The sequence below is a fragment of the Poromitra crassiceps genome (genome assembly GCF_964638095.1).
Source record: "Poromitra crassiceps genome assembly, contig: HAP1_SCAFFOLD_421, whole genome shotgun sequence".
NCBI lineage: Eukaryota > Metazoa > Chordata > Actinopteri > Beryciformes > Melamphaidae > Poromitra > Poromitra crassiceps.
The window spans coordinates 45,492-53,286 of NW_028151986.1; positions in this window are offsets into that span (position 1 = coordinate 45,492).

The window sequence follows — 7,795 nt, forward strand, 5'->3', positions numbered from 1 at the left end:
TGTACAGAGGCATGGCGGAGACTGCCACTAGCCACGGCTTCGACCCGCTCAAGCTGTACGACCGAGCGCTGGTCTCGCACCTGTTTGTGGAGAACTTCAATGTCCACCGGCTGTTCCAGGCCTCGACGACGTTCAACTACGTGATCGCCAACACGGCGCCTCGCTACACGATAGAGCGGTGCATGCTGTTCAACTTTACGCCGCCGGGCGAGGGCAAGACGTTCATCAACAAACTGCTATTGCGGCTATTCAGCCAAGTGGAAGGCTGCATCGAGACCTTGACGTCGTTCACGCCGCAGTCGTTCAAGTACCACAAGATGCGTACGGCGTGGACGGTCATGATCGAGGACACTCACAACTCAGACAAGAGCGCGCACGGTGTCGACCGGGATTCCTGCAACATCCCCAACGTGTTCAAACACCTGCTCGACGATAGCATCGTCGAGAGCAACGTGGTGTTTCGTAACCAGGCGTTGGGTGCGCTAGAGACGAATAAGGTGCACTCGGTTCACAACTGCGGCTTTGTGTGGACCGCCAACACGCTCGACTTCGCCAGCCCGGCCTGGCTGGACCGGTCCCTCGTCATGCCCTCCGAGTTCACGAACAGCGCATGGCGGACGCGCTCTACCCAGGAGATCGCAGACACGGTGAGCGAGCAGCATATGGACAAGATCGCGGCAACGTGCCTGTACAGGCAGAACCTGGTGCAGTGCACCAGCATGATCGCCCACCACAGCCTGATGCAGTTCAGCGAAGCCTTCGACACAGCCCGCACCAGCTGCATCGAGGTGCTGAGGTCGACCTACGTGCTGCACACCGGCAAACGGAGCAAGAACAACCAGCGGATGCTGGGCATCGTCAATCAGATGGTGTTCGCCGAGGCTATGAAGCTCGCATGCCACTTCGTCTTCGACCTCTGGGTGCCTCCCTGGACAACTGTGCGCAGGAGCAGGCCCGACGACAGTGATGGCCACGTCCGCTTCTTCAAGGACCTCAACGCGGCGCGCATGAAGGCCCTAGACCAGCTCTCGTTCGGGCAGGTCTGCATCGAGGTGGCCTCACTTTTCAAGCTGTGCTCTGCCGCGTGCCTCCCCGACATATTGCCCAAGGTCATCGACACGCACAGCAACTTCGCCTGCCAGGTCCTGGTCTACGTGCTGCAGCAAGTGTACGAGCAGAGCTGCCTCAGCCTCTCCTTCGAAAATGAGAGCATTAAGGTGGCGGGCATCGAACAGCTGCACTTTCCCCCGGAAAAGCTGCAGACAAGTTCGGTGGCGCATGAGATGCTGGCAAAGTGCGCCACGTGCTCCTTTCCGTCGCGAACCCGGGACGGCGACACGAGCCCCAGGACTCTGTGCTTCTCTGCAAAGGAAAAGAAGGACCGGCCGGATGGCTTCAACAAAAAGATGCCCTACAAGACTCAGTCAAAGATTTCCTCCGTGACCCTGTCCCTTGAAGTGGTCTACGACCTCCTGGCTCTCTATGCTCCCGAGAGCCACCGGGCCTTCTGGGACAAGGTGAGCACGGCCATGGTCGACGCTTATCAGCGAGGCGATGTGCAGGTGGCCGGCGGGGGGTTCTTCAACCAAACAACGGCTGCAGCCGGCGTCGACGGCGACGCCTCGCTAGCCCCTCCGCGCACCATCTCATTCACCCTCGACTTGAAAGATGACACAGTGCAGAGCTTGATCCTCGAGGGGACCAAGGGGGTGCGCACACTGGCGGAAATGTCCTTCGTCAAGAGCAGCAGCCTGGAGCGGCACCGCTACAACTGCTCGGCCCCAATATACTACGGCGCGGTGATCCACAACCTGCCTGACTCACCGCCCGACGCTTATAACGAGGACCACGTCAAGGAGGCTCGCGCAGGGCCCAGGGGCACCTTCCACGGGCCCAGGCTCAAGGTGTGCTCACCCGAGTACTCGGGCGTGCCCATCTTCAATCTGAGTTCCTTCTGCAGGACGCGCACCGTCTACCACCAGGGCTCGATCAAGTTGACCCTCAGCGAGGAGCCCCATGGGTTCGAGGCACACCGCAAGGCCCTGGAGGAGGACTGGGAATGGAAGGACGCCGTCACAGCGATGAACAGCATTTACTCCGAGAAGTTGTTTACTATTGAGAACCTCAAGGCTGACTACGCCTCTACCATGGCCTCAGTACGTCCGGGAGACAAGCTCTCCAACCTGGAAGCTCTGCGCAGGAGGGGCGCGTACGTTCGGGCCTCGGCGTCCTTTGCGGATGAGAACCTTCAACTGGGCTACGCCTCGGCCGGCGGTAGGGGCGAGCCATCGGACAGGGAGCCTCTGTATAGGATCCGAGGCTCCCCCATTCAGCAATCTCAGTCCGACGAAGAACACGATGCCACCGAGCGCCGTCCAGGTAGCAGGTCTTCTGAGTCTGAATGCGAGAGGCCTCTCCGCATGCTCTCGCAGTCAGAACAGTCACAATACGATGACGTAGAGGCCAGAAAGCAGAAAACAAAGCGTCACCGTAAGAGGTTTCCCGCGGAGGAAAACGGTTCCCCGTCCGGCCGCAGGTACAAGGAGAGGCGTAGCAAGACACTGCACAATGCCATCTGAATCTGTGTGACTCTTCTGTATCTTGTCTTTGGTGTGTTCCAAATACTGAATGTGTGTGGGTCTGTGGGACAGTTGGAGCCCGGTTTGGTGAGATGGTTGATTGTGTGTGTTTTCTACTTTTTTGGAATAAAAACAATACTCTCGGATCTTGTTTTTGTGTAACTTTTATTTTCGCTCGTCATTGTATGTAGGGGAGAGTGGGGTGAGTTGTGCCACTTTTTACTTGAGATGTCTTTAAAGTGAGGGCATGACAGTAATGCCTCCAACTACAATCTGTAAATATATTTCAGGATGTTGTGCACCACTGGGAACACTCCCTTTGGATCTTAAATAAACTGTTAAAAAAATATGGCTATTCTTAAAAAAGTGGTCTCTTGGCACAACTTGCCCCCGGTGCGGGGTAAGTTGTGCCTTTGGAGAGAATACGTTGGGGTAAATTGTGCCATTGATTACTGAAGTAAAACAGAACATTTTCATCTCATATACTGTAATGCTATATCAAAGCAAGACAAAATTAAGATAACACTAAAGTCCAGTGTACTATAACAGGGTTAAACAAGGCTAAACGGTAGCAGCAGTTGACCTACATATTTAACATTTTCAGAAATAAAGATTATGTTCAAAATGAACAAAATTAACTATCACAGAGCCAGGCTACACTTGCCAATACTGCAATATTCTTCAACAAGGTCTATTTAAACATTTAAGAACAAAATGAAATAAAATTTCACTAAATCAACTGCAACTGCACTGACACAACTTAACCCAGGCCTTTTGGCACAAATCACCCCATCCCCACCATTTTAACAAACTTGTATCATATAGCTGGTTTGGAGCTAACAGTATAGCCTCATATTGTAGCTTACTAAAACACTAACACATGTGTGAAATGTTTTCAAGCTTGTCTATAATTGTTCAGACACAACAATCAATAAACCTTGATCATAAAAAAATTACTTTGAGAGGCAAAAAACATTTTTTTGAACATAAATGTGCTTAGCTCTTGTGCCATCTGCCTCCCTTCTTTGCAGAGTGAGTAAAATTGATGCCTCTTCAAAAATGTGTGGTCACATGACCAATTTCTTCTATGGTTTTCTAGATACAAGGGGTGGCACAACTTCCCCTCTGGCACAACTCACCCCACTCTCCCCTACACAACAAACACCAAAATCGTTCTCGTTTTAGGAAACAAAATCAACCAGAATGTGAAAATCCACCCTACCACCGTGTGCACACTGCACACTGCACAGTTCACCAAGCAGTCATCATCATCATCATACACGGACCAGAGATCGCAAACCCCAGACCCCCAAACACAACCCTCGCCCCGGTTCCCTGGTCACCAAGTCCCTGCCGTCACAGCACGGCCATCTCCGAGTTTTCGTGATAGAGTCTGAATGCGGGAGGCCTCTCCGCATGCTCTCGCAGTCAGAACAGTCACAATACGATGACGTAGAGGCCAGAAAGCAGAAAACAAAGCGTCACCGTAAGAGGTTTCCCGCGGAGGAAAACGGTTCCCCGTCCGGCCGCAGGTACAAGGAGAGGCGTAGCAAGACACTGCACAATGCCATCTGAATCTGTGTGACTCTTCTGTATCTTGTCTTTGGTGTGTTCCAAATACTGAATGTGTGTGGGACAGTTGGAGCCCGGTTTGGTGAGATGGTTGATTGTGTGCAGAAGCGTCATGCCCATTGTAACTGAGGGGGCAATTGCCCCCTCAGATTTTTGAGAGGTAATTTTTTTTTTTTTTTTTTTTTTTTAATAAACATAGGCTATAATATTATAGGCTGTGTATGGTAGTTGAAACATAGTTTCAAGTTTACGTTTATGTATGTTTGTAGTTAAAACAAAAACATAAATACTGTATAGGCTACATACAGTACAACACAAAAGGCTGTTATTTACCCTTTGTCGCCACCTGGTGAGTAAATATATATAACTAAAACCATTAGAATTGACAACCGGTCCGCGACTTTTTTCCCCATGTATCTACCAGTCCTTGGCACAAAAAAGGTTGGGAACCCCTGCTCTAAAGGAAAGATTTCTACCTTCTGAAAAGGCAATACCAGCCAAAATAAACATTGTGTTACATTGCTTTGAAACATGTGGTCTCCCTTTTTTGTCAAGTCCATTGAGCCTGGGCAGTGGCAATGTACTTAGTCTGGTGATTATGGATCTTTCCAGGAGGCTGAGCAGTTTGGAAAATAGCCTTATGGTTACACCTGCTCAGTCTGTTAATTTAAAATTAGATATTCCTCTAAATCTGGCTTCCAACCCCCCAAATTTTTTGCCGCCCTTTGGGCGGCGCCAGAGTTCGCCCCCTCAGATTGTTGGCTTGCATGACGCCCCTGATTGTGTGTGTTTTATACTTTTTTGGAATAAAAACAATACTCTCGGATCTTGTTTTCGTGTAACTTTTATTTTCGCTCGTCATTGTATGTACACAACAAACACCAAAATCGTTCTCGTTTTAGGAAACAAAATCAACCAGAATGTGAAAATCCACCCCACCACCGTGTGCACACTGCACACTGCACAGTTCACCAAGCAGTCATCATCATCATCATACACGGACCAGAGATCGCAAACCCCAGACCCCCAAACACAACCCTCGCCCCGGTTCCCTGGTCACCGAGTCCCTGCCGTCACAGCACGGCCATCTCCGAGTTTTCGTGATAGGCATGCGTGTGAGTGGTCATGATCTTGTAGTCGCCATTGACACAGCTGTAGTACAGCGCATGCACAACGGTGGTGAAGAAGCACTTGCTGATCGCATCAAACTGTTTCCAGCTGCTCATATCGGGCATAGGGCTGGCTGCCGGGACCCGGTGCACCAGCCTGCCCTCCGTCAGCGGGGTTGGCCGGCACGCTGTGCCGACGCTCGGCATCTCGTACCAAGCGGCCAACTTCACGTCGCCCGGGTAGCCCATCCGCATCACGCCTTTGGGCAGCTTCCCGATCGCGGCGCAGGCTATTCCGACGTCGCCCTCCACGTAGATGTGCGTGAAGTACGAGCGCCTGCGGTCCGGCGGCTCGGGTAGCTTTGCCCTGCCGGGGAAGGTGTCCAGGTCAGCTACCATGTAGGAGAATGTGTATTTCTCTTGAGTGAGATCTATGAGCTTCACACAAGCAGGCAGGCTGCCGACGCCGTGGAGCCATGCGACGACGGCTGTCTCGGCGACGTGAGACTCTGAGTCGTTCTGCCACACCAAGGCCTTTAGCCCATGGATCCTGGGCACAGCGTCGTAGCACTCGCTCAGCAGGTCACCGGCCTTCCACCGCAGGTCCACGATGCACCTTTCTTTGCTGCGCAGGCCGATGTCGACGAGGTCGCAGCCTGTGTAGTTGGACCCCGGCTTGATGACGTGCAGGGTCTGAGCGTCGCCGTACAGCCTGTTGCCGTACTCGTTGATGCTATCCCCTGATACCGTCCTGTGGATGACGTACATGGCGCTGCAGCTGTCACTGCCCGGGAACACTCTGATGGGCAGCTTCGCGCGCATGTTTTTAGCCATGCTGATGCCGTGCTGTTCCAGTACATCCATGAGGTTTGCTTTCTCAGGCCGCGACTGGCTGTACAGGTACAGCCCCGGTGGCAGCCCGTCCGACTTCCTCAGCCGGACCAACACTGTGACACCGCACCCGGGAGGGTTGACCTTCCTCAGGTGCAATGTCCATTGGTAGGCTCGTGCCACGGACACTGATTCCTTGGGCCACAAGATCTTGGCTTGGTCCTTAAGGCTCGATCCTCCCTTGCCCGTTATAAGGAGCGTTTCTTTCCACCGGCCGCACAGTCTAATCTTCTTCCTCTGGCTCAGACCTTCTTTGCACCGCTCCTCAGCCTTACCGCTCTTTGTGTCTTCATCCCTGGTATCATCGCCCCCCGCGCCAGCTGCCGCCAGGGCCCTTATTATCCACGGCATTGAAGTCCTGTGCTGATCGCAAATGGCCTCCGGCAAAAGGCCTAGCTGGCTGAGCGGCTCGTTGACGGCACCGCGAACGAACACTTTGTCACCTATCACGGGCACCGGTTCGAGAGTCAGCGCTCTGATCAGCTCACAGCAGAGCAACGGCGATGACGGCAGCTTCGACATGTTCAACACTCCGGCCTTCACAGGCCTCGTGCCTGACATGCTACGCGTTGCGTGTGCCGAGAAGTCGGCCAGGAATCAGGCTACGTGCGGCAACAAGTGCACGGTCCTATACAGGAAACTCTCATCGATCTCGCACGAGCCGCAGCGGCCGCTCGTGGCTCGCGCCGTTGCCAAGGACACTGCCACCAAATGCCTGGTGTGTGAGATGAGCCTGGTCAAGACCAGCAAGCTGTCTTCACGCTCGGGGATAGTGATCAACTGCGGTTGTGGCAATGTGCGCGTGTGCCTGGTGTGCTTTAAGACCCCCAGCGCCGACGTCGAGCCCTGGTACGCCCAGCAGCCCCACCTCCACGACTGCTCCACGCTCAAGTTATTCTTCTGCGGCGAGTGCAAGTTATTTAACAGAGTCCGAGAGAGGATCTGCTGCCGTTGGGCGTGCCCCCAGTGCGCAAGAACGATCGAGAGATGCCGCATCTGCTCCGCGCCCGTCCCTACTGAGCGCAGGGAGATGCAGAGTCTGTGGACCGAGCCGAGCGGCTCGGTCGCAGACAGACGAGAGGGCCCGCGGCAGGCCAGCTGCGAGGAGGAAGGTCCGGGGAACGCTGCCGACACCAGCGAGGACATGCCCGAGGCTTACAGAGAAGCAAACAGGGAGCGGGTGATAGCCAAGGTGACGCGATCAAAGTACCTGGAAGCGAAGGACATCCAAGTCCTGTTCGCCGACTTCCTTCCCGACCCGAAACGGTGCACGTGCTTGCCGGACGAATTCCCGGGCGTCATGTGCCCGGGCTGCACGCCGCTGCTGACCGTCATGCGGCTACTGAGCGAGAACACAGATCCTGTGATGGCCAAGTTCGCCAAGGACGCTGTGCCGGGCCGGGCCCTCGTCCGTAATGTCTACAACAAGGCCCTGCTGCAGGCCATGTTCACCGACCCCCGGCTACCGCCGTGCGCCAACGGCGTCGCATGCAAGGGGATGTTGCTGCGCCGGCCCGACGGTCAGGTCCATTGCAAGCCCCTGCCGTCGCTGCTCTCTCCCGAGGCCTACCGGACTCTGGACCCGGAAACCGACCCGGTCGAGCCGTGCTCCTGCATCCTGTGCCTGCTCTTTCACCAGACCGC